General features: G+C 41.4%; 1 long non-coding RNA gene across 2 annotated transcripts in view; it reads left to right on the forward strand.

Annotated features, from left to right (window-relative positions):
* Positions 1 to 26174, forward strand: part of LOC131424625 (uncharacterized) — an 82861-nt gene that overhangs the window by 51761 nt on the left and 4926 nt on the right. The window contains exon 4 of one of the 2 annotated variants that reach the window (XR_009227967.1): positions 25494 to 25576. The exons of the other annotated variant lie outside the window; for it this stretch is intronic. This is a non-coding gene — a long non-coding RNA (uncharacterized LOC131424625). The remainder of the gene's footprint in view (positions 1 to 25493; positions 25577 to 26174) is intronic. 2 annotated transcript variants of the gene reach the window in all.

Here is a 26174-nt window from a genome sequence, read left to right on the forward strand (position 1 = left end):
GAAAGAGAAGATGCTTTCAAAAAAAATTTCAGAGAGCATAATGGGAAGGAGTGTTGAGGCTGGTTCCTAGATTTTCGATCTGCACCAAGTTGGGTGGATTACAAAGAAGGGTACTGTAAGTGGTCTGGATCTGGGAGGAATATCATGGATTTACTTCTGAATATATTGATTTTAATGTGTCTTTGAAAGGTTAAAGAGTAGATGGCAAGTAGACTATTGGCCCTATAAGCCTGGATCTCAAAGGAGAAGTCCAAATGAAAATATAGAAGTCAGCATGGATAGGACAAGATTGTTTATGGACAGAGTATAAAAGAAAGGAGAGTTCTTAGAATTTGGGGGAGCTCAACAATTCAGTGGCTAGATAGAAGATGATAAAAGTTCAGACAGAAGAAATGAGCAAAAATATAAGGAAAAAAACCCAACATATTTTGGGGAAAAGAAAATAGGTGGTGGACAAAGTTCCAGAAAGAGAGGATGTCTAAGAGTATTACTAAGAAAAAAAAATAATTGTAGACATATCCAGTAGGTTGGCATGGAAGGCAACCCAATGGAGCCAGAAATCACACTGGGATGGGTTGAGGAATAGCCAGGAGAGGAAACCAGAGACAGTAAATATAGACAACCCTCTCTCGTGACTTGGGTGAGTCATTAGCTGGGGATGGAAGGAGTAAAAGCTGAGAAGGTGTCTGAAAGAGGAGGAAAGCTTAATGAGTAGCTGAGAGTTATTAAAGGGAGAGCAGACAAAGAAAAAAAGAAAAAGAAATGGAAGAGTCTGACTCCCATTAATTTACAGTGGCACCAGTTTGCCTGGGTGGGCATTTCTTGCTAGCCATGATAGTCTGAGCTTGGTTGGGAAATCCTAAATTGTGGTTAAAAAAGAAAAAAGGAAAAAAAAAAAAGATACAAGAAAACAATGAAACTGAGCAGCTTAAGAGAAAGAAGTTCTAATTGGTCTTGGGATCTAGGCTCCATATGGAAGGAATTGTGGTCCCCAAGAGGCCAATAGTTAGCTGGAAATGGATAAACCAAAGGATTAGAGGCCTCTATAAAGATGAAATACACATTTAGAGAAAATGCATGATTAAGAAAGCCAAAATGGTAGGTGAAGCCATGCTGCCAGAGTGCCCCAGTGTCCTGCAGCAGCCCCCATTTCTATACCCTCAACTCTGGTCAGACTCACCTGCTTTTGCCTCAGTTCTTTTTGAGGCCCCTGGGCAGTTACTGCCCCTTAGAATCAACCCTCAGCCAATGACCAATGGGAACTAGTGAATCTCTAGCCCAGCTCCTTCCCCTTCCCCCAGGTGGGATGACTCTTGGGACTTTTCCGCTTCCTGCCAGGGTCTTCCAGTGGGAGGCAGTTCCCACTGCCCACTGGGGGAGCTTCCTTGGCATGTGCTCTTGACTAGCGTCTTTGCCCTCATTCTCTTGGTCCTTTATCTCCATGCTGGCATTTGCTCCCATACAAACTCTTTGTATTAGAATTCCTCTTCAGGTCTGTGTTTTGGGGGTGTCTCACCCAAAATAGGGGCTACTGCTCTTGACGTTTTCAGAGGTGAGTCTGTTTGGGGCTGTGAAGAGGGCAGGGTGCCCAGGTGTAGTGAGGATGAATGCTTCTGAGATGAAGAAGCCTTAGAAGCTACCATGTTTGGGGTTATGTTTGTGGACATCAAATTGTCCCACACATGGTGATCAAGAGATGGAGACCATGAACCATGTGACAAGATCTCCCATAATGAGGGCGAGAGATCAGAAGGTCAGTAAATGTCAGGGATCCACTGCATAGTAGGGTGGTTTAGATGGATAGCACAACCCAAAACCAAGAGGATTTTCACAGAAGGAAAATGAAGTGACATCTAGACACAGACAGAGGACAATGCTGGCTAACTCCCTCCCAGATTTCAGATGGCAGGGAAAAGAATAGCCCCCATTCCAGTGGACCTAATTCAAGAAAAAAAATAGTGTCTCTAGGGAGGACAGCAGATCAATTAACAATGGGTTGAAGATACAGCCGAAGTCCTTACAATGAGAAGAAAAGGAGGTTCCAGGGGAGCCAACAAGGATGATATTAAAAGGGTGTGAGTGAGGGAGAGAAATGTCAGCTCCAGGTGCCTCAGAGTAAAATTCGTCAACCACTTTCTGAAACAAGTTCTAGCATGACCTGGGAACCTGAGACCTACAGTCACCCATCCATATGAGATAAAACTGGAGAAAATGAGTCGGGAATCTGATTCTAAGAGCCATGCTGCTGCTAGCCACCACCCCATACTGCCCTTGGGCTTAGTGGTCCAAGACTCTCTCAACAGGAAGGGCCAACTTTAAACTTATATCAGACAATAATTAAATTTTTTAAAATGATGCACAATCAGTGATTGCGTGGAAATACACAAAACAGTCAATAATGATCTTGCCCCTGCTCTGGTATCATTGTCTCTCTTTTCCTTTCTTTTCTTTCCTTCCTTCTTCCCACTTTCTCTCCCCTTCCCTTGCCCTCCCCACTTTTCCTCTCCTCCTCCCCCTCCCCTTCCACTCCCCTTCCTCCTCTTCTTCCTCCTTCTCCTTCTCCTTCTTTCTCCCTGTCTCTTCCCCCTAACCCAAGACTCTGTTCTTACCTTTAGTTTCCATCAGAGTAAACAGAATTATAATCTAGTAGGCTGACAGCAAAAAGATTATTATTTCTGTCCAGGGTTCTCTTCAAAAACAAATCTGCTATGTAGCAACTTCTCAACTGGGTTCTGTCTGCTTTCTGAGGCAAAATAGTTTGAGCCAATAATCTCCTGTTTAGGAGGAAGTGAGAGTCCCGGGAAGATGTCCCACACAGATAACCCCTCTGGATGCAGTGCTCAGGTGCAAAACCCTCCCCACATCCACCCTGTGAAGGTTGGAAGGAGCTCCTCCACTGAAAGCCAAGGCGCATCCCAGAGCCCACAGCCGTGACTGGGCCATGTGGGGGTAGGAAGGCCCTGTGTGCCAACTCTGCAGGCCATCTCAGCCTCAGCTTCTGTGGTCAGGCTGCTTTACAGCTCAAGCATCTCCCTCCCTTAATCTGGCATCCCTCTTTTCCTTTTTACAGGTGTCAATCACCAAAATACTCTCTGATGGCTATGGTTGAAATGTGACCCCCAAATTCACAAGTTGGAAACCCAATCCCCAGGTTCATATGTTGACAGTAATTGGAGGCAAAACTTTTGGGAAGTAAGTAGGATGAGATGTCATGAGGGTGAGGCCCCCATGATAGCACTGGGGGTCTATGGGAAGAAGCAGAAAGACCTAAGCTAGAAGACCCTCATCAAATGCCAAGCAAATTCCAGCACCGTGCTCTTGAACTTCCCAGCCTCTGGAATGATAAGTAAAACTCTATTGCTTATAAATTACCAGTCTCCAGTATCTTGTTAAAGCAAGAGAAAACAGACTGAGACTCTAATAAACATCCTTCACTGATTAAGACCCAAGTAATGGAAGTTCCGGCTGCAATCCTGTTGCTTACTGGGATAAACAATTTTGTCTTCATGGGCCTCAATTTATTCATCTAGCTAGATGATGTCTGTGGTAACTTCTAATTGATAAGGTTTGAAACCTGGCTGCTGTTTTTTGGAGCACATACCATGTTCTGACATCCCACAATTCAGAAAGTTTTTATCTTCTCTTTCTCAGAAGATTGAACCATCATCTCAAATAGAGCTACTTTGGTAAGGGCTTTAAAGAGATATGTTTGATGATAAAATCCGCTCTTGAAAATTTTAATCACAACCTTTCAATACAGATAGTCTCTAATTATTAAACAAAGTATGTTTGTAATTCAAAATCCACTACCTCAACAGAATCAAGAATATGCATTTAGTTCTCTTCAATAAAAACACACTGAATGCCCACTGTGTCTTAGTGATGCAGAACCCAGAGACTCCAGTTGTTCTTCCTCAAGGGACTGATAGCTTTGCAGCAGGAAGCTTCCTGAATCAAAGCTCAAAAGCCTGTTCCATCCATACACAATTCTGATACCTCTAACCATCTAAACCAGGAAAGGTCCATAGACACTTCCAGAAAACAGAAACTTGCATAACAGAAAACATCATCCAATAAATTTATTACTGCACAAGATTTTTAAAAAATGGGCCTTAACACCATTTACTAAGTTATATTCAATAGTGTTAAGAGGTATTGCTTAAGAACTCCATGCAAGATAAGTTTTGGAAACTGTAAGTTTGAACAGGCTTCTTTGCTGAAGAACTTGCTGAGTGACTCAATATTCTATTGTGCTTTTTATGTCTCTAAAAGATGAAAACACAACAGTGCTTAACACTACTGAATGATACATTAAGGAAGTAAATTCTAAGTTATGTGACTTTACTATAACTTTTTAAAAGACGTGACAACAGGAAGCAGTTTCTCAACATCATTGACTATGTGTATTTTGAACCCAGTGTTTCTCTCCCAGCTAAGGACAGATGATCACCTATTCTGATTTTCCCAGGGCTGGGGGTGTCCCTGGAATATGAAACTTTGAGTGCTAACCCTAGGATAAGGTGGGCAAATCAAGGCCATCCTTCACATTGCCTGAAGAATCTCTCAGCATAGTTTGCAAATATTGCCCTAGGTTGGTAAATTTGGGGGCGCTCGGAATAGAGAAACAAAGGTTGTTGCCCCCTTGAGAGCAGAGAAGGGCTGGAATCTTCTCTACCCATCCATGACACCCCCCAGGGTGCACTGCCCACTAGATGTACAGACTGGCCTTTGGCTAACCACCCATGAAGCGACTTGGGCGTGGCAGGCCTGCACGGAACTGACCTGCAGTGCCACTGAATCTACGTAAGAAGGAAATCTGTGCTTTTCCACCAGATAATCTGAGACTTAAGAAATCTTTCCACCTACTCAAAGTTCTGAAAGAAAACTGCTAGACTCAGGAATCTGTGTTTAGTTTCAAAATCCTGGTACAAGCCACTTATTTTCTAGTTAGCTGTTATCTACCATGATGATCATTAACACATCCAGAAGAAAGCAAAAGAGTGAGTAGGTGATAACTTTTCTCAGCTGGCTCAGAGATAATCTCTCACCCCTGTTTAACTTCAGCAAGTGTCTCACTGTAAACTGGAGCAATTCCATGTCCATGGATTCAACAAACTGTAGATGGAGAATATTAATATTCTGTTCTGAACACATGTAAACTCCTTTCTCTTGTTGTTATTCCTTAAAAAAATAGGGTATATTTATATTTACACTGTATGTAGCATTTATATTTTGCTAGTATTAAAAGCAATCTGGAAATGTTAAGTACACAGGAAGATGTGTATACTCTCTCTATATGCCAATACTGTGCCATTTGATACAAGAGACCTGAGCATCTACAGATGTAGCCTCCACAGGATAGGTGAGGCATTGCCTCTGAGGCCTTCACTTTGGAGCATAATTTTCATCTTTCTTTCATTCTTCCTTCCTTCCCTCCCTCCCTCCCTCCCTCTCTCCTTATTTTCTTTCTTTCTTCCTTCCTTCTCTCTTTACCAATCCCTGATGATATAGAGGCTACACAGTTGCAGGAAGAATGTCCCTAAATTATCATTTGCATCCTCAGACAATTTTAAACTCTGTGCAACAATGTTCTGAAAGATAGGTCAGTGGTGCATTTACTTGGCACCAAGTTGAAAATCTGGGAGCCCCTGATGCCTGCATGTACACGTAGTCTCAAAGGGAACTGGGCTCACTGTAGAAAATGCAAACCCACCATCTATGTTCAGGACCTAGGACAAAGCCTTTCACGTAGTAGGCATCCAATAATTGCTTTCTGAATTGAATGTAACTGCATTCTTCCTTCTTGGGCTCACAGAAATGATGACTTCATAGTTTATACGATCTAGTGGCTAGCTACCAAGAATAGACTAGAAAGGGGAAAAATGCAAACAGATCAAAAGGGAGCAGTGGATTGGTAGATCTTGCTGTCCCTGCCAAACGGAAGTCCTCTCAAGGCTGGGGGAATCCCAGGAGCCCGGAAGAAACATTTTATGAAAAATGTCCCCAAATGAATCCACAGCACTAACTCCTTGCAAATTCGCCAATTCACTTTTTCAAAATTCTACCACCAAAAGTCAATCTGTTTCTCCAAGCCTTCAACTATGGAAGATTCTGATGCCCATGGCGGAGTCTCACACAGAGCTGCAGTCTCTGGGGGTCACGGAGAGTGCTTCAGCTCATTGTTCATGGAACTTTTTCCCTAAGAAAAAATAAGGACAGAAAAGGGGTGTGCTCTCTCTCCTGCCCATCATCAAGGGTTGTAGCTGATGGGGTGAGACCAGAAAACAGAATGAGTAGGAGTATGGTAGATTTATTTGATCGTAGTTTTACATGACACAGGAGGCTTCATGTCAAGGAGCCAAAGACTGAGGGTGAAGTGTCCAACTTTATGTTTAGATTAGATGAAGAGTGGACAGCGTGTGAAAATGCGGCTGGATGAAAGGGTTTGAGCTAATGGTGGTGGGTTGAGTGGGGAAACACAGCCAGACCCATCTCCTGAGACTCAGCCTCCCTGTCCCAATTGCCTTCCTGCTGGGTATAGGACAGAAGCCTCCTGAAGAGGCTCTTATTTTCTACTATCAGACCAAGCAGGTCATGGGATTTCTTTAGGTCAGCTCCAACACAAAAGGGCAGGGGACAACTACAGTGGTAATTCTGCAGGACAGGTCACCTTTGAGGCATTGCTTCTGAAGCCTTCACCTTGGAGGATAATTTTCTTCCTTCCTTCCTTCCTTCCTTCCTTCCTTCCTTCCTTCCTTTCTTTCTTTTTCTTTCTTTCTTTCTTTCTTTCTTTCTTTCTTTCTTTCTTTCTTTCTTTCTTTCTTTCTTTCTTTCTTTCTTTCTTTCTTTCTGACCAGGGGTTGAACACAGGGGCACAGGGGCACAGGGGCGCTTAACCACTGAGCAACCTCCCCAGTCCTTTTTGTTTTATTTATTTTGAGACAGCATCTCACTAAGTTGCTTAGGGCCTCGCTAAGTTGTTGAGGCTGGCTTTGAACTTGGGATCCTCCTGCTCAGCCTCCGAAGCCTCTGGGATTATAGGCGTCTACCACCCCGCCCAGCTGGAGTACCATATTTTGAGCTCCAACAAGCAGTTTCTGCGTTATGAATTTTGGGGACACATGCATTAGAGGAAGTGTGCAGCAAAGTCATTGGGTAATGACAGGGACCCACTTACAAACTTAGCTTCACCAGCTTCTGCTATGGGTGCTCACTACTTTAAATAAGTATTTAAAAGATATTGAATAAGTATTTTACAAATACTTATTTTTTTTTTGACAATGAACATTTGGAAAGAAGCCATTAGCCAAAAAGACATAAACACATAAGAACTGATAATAATTCTCATCTTATTTCCACTCAAATGTGTAATTTAAACTGTTTTCATTACTGTTTGTAAAGCAATCTTACTCCAAAGAGATCATTACAAAGCCATTGAATTCCCTGGGTGTCATGTTCAGCCATAAGTCGTTAGTCACAAAAAAAAGAATAGGACAACAAACAGATTAGAAGGGTATTTACCAAAAGAACAAAAATGTGGAATAACAAGAATCTTGTGAATTTGTTTGCTATTTAGACAATTTACACATAACAGTTGGCTTCATTGACTTTATCCCTAAGTCACTGTAAGATTTTACTTAGTTCCCTTGTTAAGTTGGCATCATGGATATGCGTTTTTCCAAGGGAAGGCTTTGGTATATTTATTAAAAGCTCACACACACACACACACACACACACACACAGACTGCTATCGTCGCCCCACATTAATATGACATAGATTAGTATAGCTATTTCACATGTTTCTTGTGAAACTGGATTTTTGGTTGGCATTTCAAAATGCATTTCATTTCATGTTGTTTTACAATGAGATTAATACTGTCTGTGTGAAAATATTCTCTGCACTGGCCAAAATAAATTGTTTCAAAGTTCAAAAGAAAAGGGTGACATATTTCTCATTTTTGCTTCCAGGTTTGATGAAAATGAAAAGCAGACTTTCTAGGCAGACACTGTGGTTTCCCACGTGGGGGGAGTCTTTGCAATGTAAAGAACCTGTGAGAAGCTGTTGGCATTTTGTAAAACTGTGGTTAGAGTGGAATTAGTTCTTCTGCACATTAGGTATTTTAAAACAGCTGTTTGTTGGTGTGTATGTGTTTCTGAAAGAATCTTGTTCCTAAATTATTTTTTTTACCATGGCTTTTGTATGTCTTATTTGTAAAATGTACTTTTGACCTCCCAAAGTATTCATTTATTACAAATTTCATAAATAAACAAAGATCTCCTACCCATAATTATTACCTGATAGAAAGTGTTGGAGTCAAGCACAGTGGTACATGCTTGTAATCCCAGCAGCTTGGGAGGCTGATACAGGAGGATCACAATTTTGAGGCCAGCCTCAGCAATTTAATAAGGCCCTAAGCAAGAACCCAATCTCGAAAAAAAAAAAAGGTGGGAAGAGACTAGGGATGTGGCTCAGTGGTTAAGGCTCCCTGGGTCCAATTCCCAGTACCCCATCCCCCCAAAAGAAAGAAATTGTTCTAACCTTCTGTTGCTGACATAGAGACAATATCCTAAAGTATACTCCCGCTATCCCCTAGAGCATTGATAGTGCTTAAAATCTCACTTCAGACAAATAAGAGAGAGCACTACTTCTAAACTACTTCACCATAGTCGGAAATGACACGTTTAGACAGGTGAGGCCCTGTGGGCTAAAGTATGTTTCTTTCTTCTTGTGGCTTTGATTTTTTTCTCTGCATATAAAGCCTATCCAGATTAAAAGCTGTCAAGAAACCAGCTGTCATAATGCCTATATTCAAGGTTTTGAAAATTTCAAGTGTTCATTTTTGTTGTTCTTTTGCTTTGGGCTCTAAAAAATACAAAGCCTTTGTGACTAGGTTTGATTCCCAAGGGTGACATAGCACAACAACAACAAAATCTACCTCTATCAGTGATGTCTAAGTACTACAATATTTAAGAAGTTAAATGACTTCAAATTCAAATGATAAAACAAAATAATTAACATACACACAATTGCATTGAAAGGCTTTTTAAACCAAATTAGCAACTAGATTTAAAAAAAAAGTAGACTTAAGATAGTTATCTCTCATCAGTTTTTACTGCATAGCAAATTATCTCAATATATAGTGGCATCCAACCATAATTCTTCATTTAGTTCACAACTCTGTGGGTCAGTAAATTGGGCTGGGCTCAGCTGGGTGATTCTTCTGCTAGGGTCACTGATATACAAATGATCATCTGGTGGTTGTGTGATCAGTAGGTGAGTCCTCTGATTTCCTCCAGTTTCATTCAGATGATGGCAAGAGGTTGGTTAGTGAGAATACCTTATTTGCCTCTGATGCATCTCATCTTGTAGGTGACTAGTCTAGGAGGGCAGGGGGAGCACATCATGTGTGCACAAAAGCTCTTGAGTCTTAGGCTCTGATAAAGATCCCAGGTTCAAGGAATAGAGAAAATGACCCCATCTCTTGATGGTATGGGATCTTCACATTACAGGGGCCTGGATGCAATGAGAGACAGGGGACAGGATTTGTGGCCATTTTTTACCACAATATCAAATTGCTTCTTTGAGAACAAGAAGCACCAGGGCCTAGAATGTGCAGGAACTATGGTTAAAATGAAGTTGACCTTGACTTTCAACAAATCAGCAAATCCATCATTGTTCTAATTTCTAAGTAGAGGTAGTTATGCTGCCGGCTTGCATGGATCCCACTCTGCACTGCTAAAGCAGGCTGAGCTTTTGGTGCAGAAACAGTGCCCTTCTTTTGGTTAGAAGCAGGCAAAGACTTTCCTGACAGATTGGATTGGAGTGAGATAAAGAGAGCTCAGGATGATGCCAAGGCTTTCAGCCTAAGCAACAAGAAGCTGACATTGTCATCAACTGAAATGGGGAGGGTTTGGGGTAAGCAGATTGGGTTGGGGGGAGCCTAGAAAATCAGTTTTAAACACCTGTCATTTGTGAAATCTATTAGGCATTCACATGCATATGTCAGGAAAACCCTTGTATACGTGAAGAGTAGTAAACAGCCTCTGCTGCTAAGACACTGTGCAGAGGCCTTGTCCCATACCAACATGTGAAAGAAAGCCTAGGATCAGTAGAGGAAGAAAGTTCCCTCTTCCTGAGTTAGACATTCAGACTCATGCGCAGGTTGAGAAGTAGGAAGCAGATGTGGGAAAAGGGCACCAGGAACAGTAAAGTATGACAATGCACAAAAGTCCCATGAAAAGGAAGAGCAGAGGACTGCTGATTCCATGTGGAAATAATCCACTGAGCATAAACTACCTCTGCCAGCTACAGGCTGCACAACCTTAGACACATCACGTGCTTTCTCTAAGCTTCAGTTTCCCATCCATAAGATGCTGATATCAATAGTGTCAACCTCAGCAGGTTAATTTGAAGATTCCATGAGATGATCCATGTAAAGCATTTCACAGCCCATGATGAGCCATATTGGCAAATACCATGACTGTGCTAATTGCAAGTCCACTTGCCTAAAATTTGCTGGGTACTGAGGTAAAGTTCACATAACATAAATGTAATCATTTTAAAGTGCACAACTTAGTGGCTTTAGGCTACTCAAAGTGTTGTATGACCACTACCTATGTCTAGCTCCAAAATTATTATGATAGCAAAAGAAAACCCTCTACCAATTAAATAATCACACTGAATTTCTTCTTTCCAACAACCCCTATTTTCTTTTTTCTCTGTATGGATTTGAGTATTCTGGATATTTCATATAAACCAAATCATGTAATTCCGGCCATTTGTGTCTGCTTTCTTTCTCCTAGAATATTTCAAGCTTCTTCCATGTTGTAGCACATATAAGACTTTATTCCTTATGGTTGAATGATTTTGCGTGGTATGTACATGCCACATTTTGTTTTCCCTTCATTCTTTGATGAATAAAGTCGTTTCTATTTTTGGTCATGTGAATAGTATTGCTGTGAACATTTATGGTCAAGTATTTGTTTGAATACCTGATTTCAATTCTCTGGGGTTTATACATGGCTTGGAATTTCTGGGTCATATGTCCATAATTTTGAGAGCAGAAAACAAGACTTTAGAGAGGATGATTCTTCCATTGGTTTATTCAATGGCATGTCCTGTAAGCTGCACTCTTCTTTGTACCCTCAGCACACAGCACAGTACCTGGCATCTCATGGGTGCCCAAGAAATGTATGTTGAATTTGAATAACTTCTGCCTACACCTGGACAGTTGTGTGACAGACTCATGGGTAGGAAGAGAGAAGAGAAGCTAAGTAAGGATGTCTTGAATCCTTCATTCCGTGGTTCTCTAAGCCACATTAAAAACATTGAATGGGGCTGGGGTTGTGGCTCAGAGGTAGAGCGCTCGCCTAGCATGTGCGAGACCCTAGGTTCAATACTCAGCACCACATAAAAAGTAAAAAAATAAAGGCATTGTGTCCAACTACAACTAAAAAATAAATATTAAAAAATTGAATGCTTATAAATCCTGTATCACCCGCACACACAGAACATATCTTGGGGAAGCCCTTCCCCAAACCTAATAAGACTCATGGGAGGTTCCTTAATCCTCCTGAGTGTGAATTTCCACTTTGGCACATTTTAATCTCTGGCCCAAAACGTGGCAGGGCTTCCTCCTCCCATCTCTCTCTTTTTTTTTTCCTCTCTCTCTACCCCCTCCACTGTATAACCCTGAGGGTCTCCTTCCATTTCCATGCAATTTCCTTTTATATGCTTCCCTCCAGCCTTCATGGTTTCATTTCTCCTATGGCTCAAAGGAGCAGAACTGAAGGTACCAACTGAAAGCTTTGCTTCCTTAATGTTTTCAAATATTTTAAAATGTAAGCACGGCTCTCAGCCCTCAGGCCATACTAACAAATGGAGGCTGGAGCCGACCATGGCTGTGATCTGCCAACCCCTGCGTGGTCCACACCACATCACGCTGTACTGGTCTAGGTTTAATCCTTACAGCTTCAGAATGAATTTCCACTATATCTTCCTCAGGAGCTGAGTACCCACACTTTAATAGGGAGAAAACATACTTCAGATGTGCTTCTCAGGAAAGCATGCATTTGAGTTACAAGACGGAATAAAGCTTCAACCCTGTTATAAACCTCAAAAGCAGGAGGCAGCAGTAACACAGACTCCACTGAAGCTTTGCTTGATTCTGAGTGCTATAAATAGGAATGGTTAAGGAACAAACCCATGCAACTTAGGGAATTCAGAGAATGGAGCAAGGACACAAGCGGCTTTAAGAGAAGACATGAAGATGAGTCCCCGGGGGACAGAAGAGTCACCAGAAACAAGTCTGTTGGTTTGAAACATCCTGCAGATTAACCAGTTAGGAAACCCAGCCCTGTAAGGGAGCCAGAGCAGCCAGGGTCCAGAAGTAGCCCTGAGAAGAGAGGAACTCCATGAACATCTGAGGTACCAGTGGGAATGATCAGCTCATTCCATTTACACAGAAAATAAGAAAATTGCATGACTTTTCTACATTCTTTGCCCAGAATTCGATCCAAAGAGTAACTGACCTCTTGACCCAGAAGAGATTTTAGAAAAAAATATCTGAACGACGTGGTTATATTGACATGTTCCTTCAGCCCTCTGAATGCAGACTCTCAGTTTCTCTTGGCAGCCGCTGCAACAGTGTGTTGCTATGATTTTTGAGAACTTGTTATGAATGCCAAATAGCTCCTCTTTAATTTAAGTCCATGTCCACTAATTTGGCCTTTGACAAATCTGAGAAAAAACTGGCACACACTACCCACGTTAAAACCTTTCATTTACTTAAAGACGGTCATTAAACCTTCCTGAATCTACTTTTCTCCCAACCAAATGACTCCCAAGCCTTAAACTTTTCTAACAGAACTAATTGTCATCCTTTAAAACACTGTGTGCTTCTGGTTTCTCTGCATGATTTTAACTACAGAAACAAACAAACTCAAGATTTTGTTTGCTAGCAAAGTTTGAGCTGAGGGGAGAACTTGGAGGAAGAATGTATACAGAACCCTTGCCTAAACTGCTCCTGTTGTGCTTCTCGGGTCTCTGTGTCACGCTGGCTTTCCCCACAGAATCACATTCCTGAGGAACCTTCATTCAGTACAGAGTCTGCGCCACATGGGTCATCATGCCACTAAGCCTGTGCCTTGTAATAATCCCAACAAGAGCAACAATAATAGCAACATCTGGACTTTGTGACCCTGTGTTCATGGCTCGAAACTGCCCCACACGGTTAGTCTGTGTATTATCACTGTATTTTCCAGTGAGGGACGTGGGCTTGGAGAGGTTCAAGAACTCGCCTGAGATGTTCCCATGTGTGAGTGCAGAAGTCTTGACTGTAATCTACAGTTGGAGCTCTGGGTTTACTCTCAAACGCATGTGGCCTTCTCTTCCTAACATCTGTTTGAGGATTATAATTAAGGTATCTGTGTCAGACAACTCAGTCTGCTATAACAAAAATGCCATGCATTGAGTGACTTAAAAACAGACATCTCTTTCTCAAGTTCTGGAAGCTAAGATGTTCAAGGTCAAGGCCCTGAGAGATAGGATGTCCCATGAAGGAGCTATTTCTGATTTGTAAACAGTCGCTTTACCTTCATTCTATATCCTCACATGACCAAGAATAGAGAGAGAAAAACTATATACTCTTTTCTCCTCTTAAATGGGCACCAATCCCATCACAAGGGCTCCATCCCATGACCTCATCCAGCCTAGTTATGGTACCTTTCAAAGACACTACATGTTGAGGACTGGTGTTTCACATATGAATCGTTGGCCAGGAGGGACAAACATGTGGTCCATAATAGTACCTCTTCTCATACTTACTGGATTTGTGTTCCTCAGTAAATACTTCCTTTGATAATACTTTCCTGGTTTGTCAAGGTCATTTTCAAGTTTTTTGTTGGCTCTCAGTCTAGAGAATTAGAAACTCCATCTAATGAGGTAACATGTTCAGTTTTACAGTTTATCTTCATTGTCTTTATTCCTGATATAAGAGCTTAAAGATTTGAGCTTTAAATTATGAATGTTAAAAGTAATATGAGTCAGAGACATGATAAATTGTGGTATAAAGGTTTATTAAGAATTGTAATGCAAAAAATAATAATAAAAAGAAAAAAAAAGTAATATAAGCTAACATTGAATTCACATTGTGAGCATCTCACAAACCTAACTCGTTTACCTCTGTCCATGGCCCTAACAGGTAGATACTATTGCTCCTCCCATTGTTTCCAGTTGAGGTACAGAGAGGTTCTATAAGTTGCCCAAGGTCACACAGCTGCACATCTAGACTGCATCTTTCAAGTAGCCTTGTTTCAAAATATATTCTATGCATATCTTGCTACCAATTCTCTTTAAATAAATAATCCATTTTATTCAGGAATTTGAGGAGGGAAATGGGTCATTTTCCTAATGTTATCTATCCATCTTCTGGCTAATGGTAATTTAGGGCTCTGATTTTTTACAATTAGGAAAAAAGATGTTATTTTTTATTGTGAAAGAGGGATGAAGGGTACGTATAATATGATACCATTTGCATATTCCAGTATACATAAAACAATGTTGCTCATTGCTTTAAGAGCTGAATATGTGCTGTAAAGGATGAAGACCAATGTCAGAATCAGGGAAAAGTTGACCTGGGGAAGTGGAGGCAGTAACTAGGAAGGGTGCACACAAAGTTCAATCCTATTTGTAGTTTCCCCCCCCCCTTAGGCACTGTGATGGATATGTGCAGATGATTTTCATACTACCTTTATGTCTTTTTGAATGTTTGAAATTTTTATAATTTTTAAAAAGAGGTGGGGGAAGGAAATTCAATGTGAATTAATATCACACAGCAGGGGACATGCTAATAGTAAGGAGGTCTGATTTCTTTCTTTTTTTTTTTTATTTTATTTATTTATATGTGGTACTAAGAATCAAACCCAGGGACTCCCACATAGAAGGCAAGCGTTCTACCACTGAGCCCCAGCCCCAGCCCAGGAGGTCTGATTTCTAAACCTTGTTCTACAACAAGCTCCTGGTTTAAATTGAACAAGCTGATGCATCGCGTCCTCTTCCTTTAACTATAGAAGTGCTAGAAGAGAGGCCAACAAACTATAGCCCTGTGTTTTTGTAAATAAATTTTTATTAGCTGGGTGAAATGGGACACACCTGTAATCCCAGCAAATTGGGAGACTGAGGAAGGAGGATTGCAATTTCAAAGATAGCCTCAGCAGTTTAGTGAGGCCCTAAGTAACTTAGTGAGACCCTGTCTCAAAAATTTAAAATTATAAAAAACTGGGGATGTAGCTCAGTAGTAAAGAGCCCCTGGTTAAATCCCCAGTACCCCTCCCCCCAAAAAAAGATTTTATTGGAACATAACCATGCCTGTTCATTCACCAATTGTCTACGGCTGCTTTCATTCTACAATTGAGCAGTTGCAAAAGTTTAGCTTTATGGAAAACACTTGCTGAACACTGCAATAGAAAACTAGTCTCCTTCGGCTTTAATATTTGATCATGCAGGATGTAGCTAGGATGTCCATGACATCTGCACCAATGGTGAATCATCAACACCAGTCATCCACACATACAAATGGCTTCAATTAAGCCTGTCAATTACATAACATTGAAGAAACTTTAGAACTTAGAAGTCATGCACAAAACCCTTTGCTGCTATTCTAGAAAGATACGGGCACAGACAATTTCCCCTGAAAAGAATATATCCCAAATTGAATGAAAGAAAACTCCAGAATCCCTAAGCATATTCTACTGCAGCTTGTAAGCAATCATGCTTTGTGGGTTCTGCAGAGATATTTTAGAGTATAGTATTAAATTTATGAATGACATTTCTATTGTAAACAGAGAACTCAATAAGCAATTCACCCACCAATACATAATTGTGGCCAGGAGTAGGAATTCAAAAGTCAGATGGTAAAGACTACAATTCTGGCTTGCACACTTCTTGCTTGGGTATCTCAGGCAATTTGTGTAGATTCTCTAAGCCTCAGTTTCCTCATTTATGAAATGGAGCCAAGTGAACATTGACCTCATGGGGTAGTTGTGAGACTAAGTGAAATCACTCATGGTATACTATTTAGCCTGATGCTAAATAAAGAGCAGCCATTTTTAGCTGCATGTGTTTAGGACATAACATGAATTCTGAAGTGGGTTTAAAAGCAGTTTCTAGTACTGCCTTGAGGACAGACAACAGATACTGGAGAAGTGGAAGGTGATGGGCAGTTACAGTACATCTGCTCCAGGAGGAGCTTATGGGGCACAAAGACCAAAGCAAGTTGTCCTCAAAGTCGCCAGCGGACAATGGCACCCAAGGAACCCAAATGACAAGTGTCCCTGGCACCCTGAAGTGGAGCTTGTCATCCCAAAGTATTTGGGTGTCTTCCTGGCCTCATAGCTTTAGCATAAACTCATGACTGCTCACATGTCTTTGTCCTGTCAGAACTCGTGTGAAACATAACCCTCAGCACAACAGTGTTGAGATGTAGGGCCTGATAGGAGTGTTTGGGTCACGACAGCAGAACCACACTCGGATCCATTTTATAATAGATTAATGTTACTATTAAAAGCATTTGTAGAAGGGTTATTGTTCTCTTCTGCCATAGAAGAACATGGTGTTCCCACATGCACACATGTCCCCAAAGGCCACGGCATTCAAAGAGCAATCTCAGAATCAGAGAAACTAGGCCCTACACTGCTAGCACCTTGATCTTGGATTTTCCAGACTCCAGAACTGTGAGAGAGTGAATTTCTGTGCTTTATGAATTCCCCAGTCTCAGGTATTCTGTAATAGTAGCACAAAATTTGGACTAAGACAATGACATTGACCCATAACCAATCATTGGAACAGAAACAATCACAGACAGACCACATTGCAGAAAAGGTTTACAGTGTGACTTGGGCAGGTTATTTGGCTGCCTTGGACTTTTATTTCCTCGCCATCTCATAGAAAAGTATTAGCCGCATACCTAATTTTATATTTTCTATTAGTTACATTAAAGAAAACAATAAATGGATAAGACTAATTTTAATTTTAATAATGTTTTATTTCACTCAGTATATCCAAAGTGTAATCATTTCAACATGTAATCAATATAAAAAATATATTGAAATATTTTACATTCCTCCTTTCATTACATTCTTTTTTTTTTTAAAATAATAAGACCTCAACCTTTTGTTTATATTGCCTTTACAACACATCTCAGGAGTGCTGCAGGCTCATTGACCATATGTGGCTAGCAGCTATCATATTGGTATGTGCTGGTCAAGAACACACCCAGTTCTTAGAAGACCACTGATCCTAAAACTGCATATTAGGGATGGGGACAATGGCAAGGAAGAAAACTAAACACGACTGCTCCATATATAAAGATTTAAACCACACCAGTAAATGATAATGTATCTTGCCATGTAACGAGAGGGGAAAAATGTAAAATCAGAATCCAGGAAGACTTCTGTCAAGAGGAGACTCCCATAAAGAGCCACCAAAGAAGTAATGTGATTCACGTCTGAAGAAACTGAAATGGTTCTCCTTAAAAAAAAAAATAGAAGAAGAAGGTTATTATGTCTTCTTTGATTTCTTTCATTAGCATTTTGTAATTTAGCAAAAACCTGTACAAGAATATTCACAGAAGCTCTTATTCATCACAGCTGGTTAACCTCTGGAAGCAACCCACATGTCTTTCAGTGGTGAAAGGTTAAATAAACTGTGGAAAATCCATACCATGAACTGTAGCTCAGCCATAAAACAGAATGAACTATTGAGATACACAACAACTTGGATAGATCTCAGGGAAATTCTGCTGAGTTAAAAAAAAATAGTCCATTTCAGAAAGTTATTATTCCATTTATACAATATTTTCACAAAAACAAGATCATAGAGATGAAAAGATTAGTGAGTGCCCCTGGGTCAGGGTAGGCAGGTAGAAAGTAGTGTGGATATAGAGCTGCAGCTAGCAAAGTCTTGAAGTAAAGGCACAATCGTGTGGCCTGACTGCAGTCATGATCACATCATGTGATAATATTGCACAGAACTTAACACACACAGATGTTTGTAAAGCTGGTGAAGCTACCGACAGCTCTATGAGTTGTACCAACTTCAGTTTCCTGTGGTTCCAGAAAATGTGACCATTGAAAAATGATGGATAAAGGGTACATGGGACCTCTCTGGCCATTTTTTACAACTTCCTGAAAATCTTAATGGCTTTGTTTAAAAAAATAATAAATTAAATCCACAAAGAAAAGATCTTTAGGAAAGTAAAAGTTGCTTGGCTAAACCAAGCCCTACAGAAGGCAGCTCCAAGAGGAAGCCAGACCAAGTTTCTCGGAAGCCCAGTGAAGAAGGAGAAATTGGCCCAACATCCATTTCTTAAATCCAAAATAAATGCAGGTTGCAAGGGGGAAAATGATTGATTTGTGAAAATCCAACCCAGTTTGATCCCAGACCCCTGTGCTCCAAATGCAGGACATCACTGCCTTCCAAACTGGCAAAGTGAGTTATGGCCTCAATGAACCAGGCTGCTTACTGATCATCACTTGGTGTGACATCTAATTTCCTGTCCCACAGGAAGGGACAGTTATAAAACCTATACCATGTGATTGTTATTTGGCATATTAGCATTATATCTTACAATTAATCTGTTTTTTCTTAGGCTTTCAGTTCTTTCAGAGAAGATGCTAAAACATTGGTTTTAAAAATTGTAGAATGTTGGTAGAAACTGGTTTGGAGGCTTCAAATGTTAATCTAGTTAAAACCCTAAGATTTTGAACATGCAATACAGTTTGCATTTTTTGAACTGGCCACAAGGGGGGCTTCTTTTATTTTTGCTAGTAAAATCCAGCAGCATAATCTTTAATTTGGAATTTGCCAATATTTTACAAGGGAAAATGAGTTGAAAACTGAGCACATTTGCCAATATCAAGATTTGCCTGTACAGTTTGCAAAATGTGAAATTTATTGAAGAATCTCTGATATATATTTCAAAGTTTGGTTTCCTATTTTTAAATCTGGACTTCTACCTGATGGAAACCAGCCACCCCTTTAAAAGCATGTTCGTGATTTTATTTCCCAGTTGGTGGATGAAGCAGGGCCAAGCCCCATCTTTATTTCTGTCAGTTTCATTATTAACACATACAGCTCAGTATATTGTTGTGGTTCCAAAAGAGCTCTACAGACAGTGGCTCCTTGTTCATTATTTAAGATAATTCTATCATGCAAGAATTTTCCTAAGTGTACTCCCTGCTCCCACACCAACCCCTGTGTTTTGATTTCAGTCTATTTGATAGTTAAGCAAATGTTTGGGAAGAAAATCTCTCATTCTTCCTGAGATGCAAACTAAAGTTTTAGGAGAAGAAGCCTCCAAAGTCAGGTTCCTGGAATGTTAAAAAAGAAAGCACTTTCAGGACACATAGACATCGTAGTCTCTTGTTACAGAGTGTATCTTGCCTTGTTGGTCTTCAACTCTGGCTAGGGTTCTCCTTACTCTACACACACCACTTCTTAAATTTAGGCTCCATTTCTGCATTATTTAGCTACTTATGACAGCTATTGGAGCTAAATATAATACCACGGCAAGCCAGAAGTTGCCATTATTTTTTGGATTCACCACACAATTTGCAGAACTCTATACTTTAAGTTTTGCAAAGCTTCTGTAATAAAACTAAGAGCACTTTTTTTTTGCTAGTCATCAAAGCCAAAGTTTTGTGATAAAACTCAACAGAAAGAGGTTTTTGTCCAACTACTCTGCTTTTTGATCTAAAGGATATAATTGAGAACTAAATCAATGAATATTCTTGATCTATCTTAATTCCCTTAGAAGAGAATTAGGATGGATCAACTGTCCTTGCTGCTTAGTCACCTTCTCTGGGAGAAAGCTGTAACAACTAGTGCCTCCTCTGTCATTGGCCTTGCCCTGCATCCCTGCCTCTGTGCTCTGGAAAAGAAAAATCAGAGAAAAGATCAGAAGGAGGACTGGACTTAGGAGGGAGCTGTGGGAGGGGGGAGTAGTTAGTTTGCTTCAGACACTGTTCCTACCTTATTGAACATAAGTTATGGTAGTCATATGGGCTTCTAGGAAACTTGACCAAGATTTGCTTTGGGGGAAGCATGATCTGATTAAAAGGCACAATTGTTGAAAATACAAAATCTGGAGTCTATGGAAAGACACAAAACTGGGAAATGGAAGTTTAAGTTTTGAGACCCTAGCTTGCCATGACGTGGCTCTGTGACCTGAACTCCTTGCCAAATACCATTTCCTTGCTATGTGCAATACAGCAAATATATAAAATTATATTGCATCCATAATTTCTAAAGCTCATCTCAGTGCTAATTTCAACTTCAGACTCAATTTGTACTATGCATAGTCCAACAATTATTGGGTCTTCCTGGAAAAACAGAGCCCTGGAGCCAAATTCTCTTCCCATGTGACTCACAAGAATAGTTTGCGCTAAAGATTTAACTGAGGCCCTCAGCTAAAATCTGCAGGATGTGACTTTTTCAAGCAGAACCGTATGATGAGCAGAAGTCCAGAGGTCCTTCCTGGAGGCACACCATTTGAAAGATGAGCCCAGAAAGAATGGAGTTTCGATGTTTGATATTTCCAAGGAAACGGTCAAGTGTCTCAGTCAAGTTCAGTCCTGTCAAAGCGAGAAAGGTCGGAGTTTGTTTCTCAGCTTGGCCTGACTTCAGTGGGGATTGGATGCGTGTGTTTATTTTGTGTATTCCTGTGTGCAGTATGAGCTTTCTCAGAGACTATTGGCTCTACAGTGAAATAGGAGGCGGCAGCCATTGGAGCGGCTGCAGGAATGCTTTATGCTTGAAATTAGATCCCTGTGGGCCTGATCTGTGGCTGCCAGGAGCACTGTGAGGATGCTGGAGACGTCACACTTCAGGCATAGTACTCCCAGGCTTTGCATTATGACTGAGAGCTTCACGGCAAGGCCCAGACCTTGTATGGTGGGTGGCAAGGACAGGAGACCTGTTGATCGCGCTCTTCTTCTGCTTGCTTTTCCTGAGAAGTCTATGCAACCTTCTATTCGGGTTTGTTTTCAAACTTTTATTTTCTTTCTTTTTCTTTTTTGATCATGAATACTTATAGTTGCCTGGTCAACCCTCTCAGGAACTGTTGTCTGAGCTACAATCAGTGAGGACAGAAGCATGAACATAGCAAAAAAAGAAGGGGCTTCTGGTGGGGCAAGTCACCAAAATAAATGCACCCCTGGTCCAGGCAGCAGGGGTCCCTACATTTGACCCATTTAAATAACATGCTCAATAATGGAAATAATGGAATGCCCTCAAGGTCATCAGAGGGACCAGATGACAGTTTTGATGGTAGGACCTCAAAATTTTCCTAAAAGGTATGCCGATAAACTAACAATCCTTTCTTCAAAGCATTCTCAACTTTTCAAGAGAAACACCCATTTTATTTATTTTTTTAATATTTATTTATTTTTTTAGTTTTCGGCGGACACAACATCTTTGTTTGTAAGTGGTGCTGAGGATCGAACCTGGGCCACACGCATGCCAGGCGAGCGCGCTACCTCTTGAGCCACATCCCCAGCCCCCCATTTTATTTTGAGGGATTTTAAAGTAGGCGCAGTGAATGAAAAGGATTTGCTAAAAATGATGGAAAATCTATAAGACATTGAAGTATTTTTACCTTTCCAATTATTTCAGGAAAAAATAGTATCTGGTTTCTTTGCACTACACTGTAGTTTGTCCTTTTGATGAGATTTATTTCCTTATTGGATAAAGAGTCTTCTGGGTACAGAGAAAGAGGTTTAGGAATTTTAAAAACCCTACTTAAACAGGGTTATTAATTCTCACAAAGAGCAATATTTATTTAAAGAACTAATTCATTGTAGTGTAGCCTTGTGAATTAACATGCCAAGGGCCTGAGTATAGGGAGGAAGTACAGAGAATTAGTAATGAAAAGAATGGGAAGGAGGAGGCTTGACAGGAGAATTAGCAATGAAGAGGGCCGGAAGGGAGAGTGGCTGACAGTTACTAATCACCTAGTGTTGACAGGCGTCAGTAGTCTCATTACAGGTAAATACCATAGCATTTTTCAGATGTGGACACTGAGTCACGGAGACAGTGAATAGCTGCTCACGCATGTAACACACGATATAGGTCAAGGATCAGAGGCCAAGTGCGTCCAGGGAAGGACTCCTTCATGCTCCACATGCAGATGAAAAGGAAGGTAGCTGGCGATTGGGAGCTGGCTGGGGAGCTGATCTGAGTTTCAGGTCCAGCTCTGCTATTGGTGGGCCGCGTGGCCTTCAGAAGCACACCTCGATTCATCTGGGCCTCCGACTCCTGAGAGATTACAGTCCAGAACTTCAAGCGAGGTGCAATTTCACAAATCTTTTTTAGAGGTAACATTTCTTCTGCCCACTTTGGTGACTCAAACTAGTTTAAGAACATGTGTTTCCTCTGGTTGGTACCAGCATAAAGGGAGACCACTGGGATTGGGATCAGGTCACTGGAGATCCAGAAAGAAAGGGAGCGAGTGTGTTTGGGTAGAAATAGGCTTTACCATGCTCATTGCAAGCATTGTCCTCTAGTCAATTAATGGAAGCATAATTTACATGTCATGAAACACACTGATCTTTATGAGTCAGTAGGATTTAATGATGGTCTACACCTGTGTTAATCACCACCCAAGTCAAGTTGAAGAACGCTTATCCCCCTAGAAAGTCCCCCAGTGACTCTTTTCTGATATATTCTACCCAAGAAGGCAACTACCATTCTGATTTCTGACTGTGGATTAGTTTGACCTGTCTAGAGCATCATAAATGCGAAATCATATCTGTGAATCCATTTTCAACACTCAAGAAGCAGTGAAATTTCTAGGAGACAGAGCAAATTCTTATCCTATTGACTGTGGAGTCAAGGGATCAAGCTCCTTTAGAGGACACAGCAAAGGACAGATGGAATGTCAGCATTGGGCTGCTTTTCCCCAAGAAGTTTATAAATTCCTCAAAAACAGGATCTGGTTTGCTTGTGCACATCTCTCTCTCTGTCTCTCTGTGTGTGTGTGTGTGTGTGTGTGTTTTCTAGGGATCAAACCCAGGGCTTTGCAGATGCTAGGCAAGTGCTCTACCACTGAGCTCCATTCCTAGCCCAGAATCTGGTTCTTTCATGGGGTCCAACCATTGAGAGCACATATTGCTTTCTCCATTAATATTTATACAATCAGGTGATAGTTTACATCCTCTGCACTCATTCATTTATACATTCATTCACTCAACAACAATTTATCAATGTGTAATTATGTGCCCGGAACTGTCTAGGTGCTATTTACAAATAAGACATGCAGCATGGTGTCCTCTAGGGCTCATAAACTTTGTTGAGGAGACAAAGGACATACCACCAGTTGTAAGATGCAGGATTAATCTGCTCTGTTGGCCAGATCATGAACCCGAATTGGAGCCTTAGAGCCACATTTCACTACTCAGTCCATTACTTATTCACAACCTACTGTGTGCCAGGCATGGCTGAATACTGCAGCAGTACAAAAATAAATGAGGCAAGGGGATTACCTTTAACAAGTCACTGATCTCTGGCACAAGGTCCCTTCTTTCAAAAACACTATTATCTCCAGACTCATTGTGCTTTGAAAGACATCAGTGCATCTTTTCCATTGACCTCACCTTTCCATACATTTTCACGAGTCATGTCTCAAGCTGCTTAGGATCTTAGAGTTGCCTAAGGAACTCACTCTGCCAGGCAAATGCAGAAAAATTGTTCTTTCCTGCAGTATTTCAGGGATTTCATAGTCTCTTGGTCAGTTCACTGTCAGCAAAGCCTTAAGAAAATAAACTACAAGCTAGAAGGTGTACTTTTGAGATTTTGAGAGTTCTTCAAAAACACAGAATTAAGTGTCCTAAGCTAAAAAAATCAACACCTACCCTTCCCAACACACACGCTTGCACGCATCCCCCCCCCACCCTTTCTCAGGATTAACCATGGTAGCTATTAGAAGACAAAAGATTTCAGATGTGTTCCACAGATGAATCTTGGATATCACGGGACAGGACAGAGCCAGAACAATCGACTTCTCTTTGGCCAAAACTTTCCCATTAGTGTATCAGAAATGTGCAAGCTCTGATTGCAGAATAAGTAAACAGGACATAATGGGTTTTCAATAACTCCAGCCGAGTCGGACTCCAAGTCTATTTGGAGAGGTTTATTTGACACGCAGAGTCAGTTGGGGGAATTGAGGACAGACAGGTAAAGGGAGTTGAAGTTCACAAATGAAAACCAGTGCATAGGAGTGGGCTGGGATCCACTGCAAATTGGGAAGAAGGGAGACTTCTGATTGAACCATCCAAGAATCGGGAACAACACCCTTGAGAGACCCAGGTTTGTTGACACTATCAGAACCTTAGATGGACACGGGGCTTGCAGAGCTTTGGAACACTTTTTCTTGTTTTCTTTTTGTCAGAGGTAGTGTTTGTTAAAACAGAATCTGAAGCCAAGTCTATCAAAGGGTCTAAAACCACACAACTGGTTCAACCAGAACTTGACTCTGGGTCCTCAATGCCTCGTCTGGTGTGTTTTCTAACCTACATGGTCCCTCTGCTTCTCTGCTATATACACAGCCATGGGTAGGAGAAAAGATCAAGGATAAAAAAGATGTTTATGTTAATTGACCGAAATTATTTTTGTCATGTCTAAATTTCTTTCTGGTTTTAATCAGAAACAAATGAATTTATGTATTCATTGGAACTTCTTTTAACTTAGACTTCTATACGATGTAGAAGACTCAGTAACTGGAAAAAAGAAAGACTCATTTTCAAATGAATCTTGGGGACCCCCTCCCCGACTCTAAAGCCTGGGCCAGCAACAGAACACTGTCCTTCCTCAGAAGCCCTTAGCCTGGGTATTAACTTTTAATTAACAAAGTCATGAAATAATCCACAAAAGGCTGCCACATCTGGAATACAGTCCAAACACCTGTGCCTCAGATCCTTTGTCTTTGGTCAAGTTCCTAGCAGAAGGCAGATGGCACTTTGCAGCTGAATTCTCATGTGGTCCTTCCTTCTGCACCAGTGCCCCGAGGGCTCTCTGTGAGTCCTGGTCCCCTCTTCTGCAGTCAGATTGGATTCCGCCACCCTAACAGCCTCGATTTAACTTAACTACCTTTTCAACTACAGTCTCGATTTGAGACATTGGGGGTTAGGGCTTCAACATATGAATTTGAGGGATAAATAATTTAACCCCTAACTGTGGGAGGCCATCCTCGCACGTGATTTGAGTTACCTCCCTGGCTGGGCGAGAGGCGCTTAGGCACATCTTGTGTTCAGAGCTTTCCCCACCCTTCTCAGGTCCGAGGGCTTGTCTGTGTGGAGGCGTGTCTGGCCACTACCCCGAAGACCCAATCATCGCCCCTGACCTTGGGATGCTGCCCCCCTTAATCTTCATTGGATGGGATTTTCCCCAGAATTTTTGGTTCCCCAATAAAAGTCCACTCCCTGGCATGTTCTCTCTCTAGCTGACCTCTTCAGTAAACCTCGCTACCATCATAGGTGGCTGGAGGCTGGAGCTAAGAGGAGCCGTCCTGAAGCTGGTTTAAAGGTAATTAAAGTCTTGTCTCTTTAAATCAAAACTCCCTAGAGATTTCTCACGTTTCGAACCTTCATTCATGAAGCCAGTGCTGGTGGAGGGCTAAACCTAACAAGAAGTGAGAGAAGGGAGACAAGGACAACGACGGAGGGAGGCAGGATGTGGTCTACAGGAAAGGCCAGTTGTGGCCTAGTCCACCGTGGGGGGGTGGGGGGGTGGAAGGGACCTTGCACCATCAGTCAAATGGCCTTGAGGCTGGAGGCTGAGTCTTCCCGGCTCCTTGTCTGTTAGTCACTGGCCAGCCCCTGCCTGTGTGGTGGGCTGGGGTGGAGCGAGCCTTGGAGTTTCTGTCCAGACATGTCCAAGCAAAGAGTCACACAAAGGTAAGCCACTCGAGAGCTGCAGCAGCTGGGGAACAGGCACCCCCATACCAGAAGGGGGTGAGTGAGGGGGACACCTTGGGCTACTTTCACATTTCTGTGTCTTGATTTACTCATTTATAAAAACTAAATAACAAAACATGAGGCAGCTTGCAGGGTGAAGGATTCAATGATGTACACGCACAGCACTTAGGACAGCGCTGGGTGCACAGCAAGCATGACTGAGGTGG

This window comes from Marmota monax, unplaced genomic scaffold (genome assembly GCF_021218885.2).
Source record: "Marmota monax isolate L192 unplaced genomic scaffold, Marmota_monax_Labrador192_F-V1.1 WCK01_AAM20220418_F8-fsc00037, whole genome shotgun sequence".
Lineage (NCBI taxonomy): Eukaryota > Metazoa > Chordata > Mammalia > Rodentia > Sciuridae > Marmota > Marmota monax.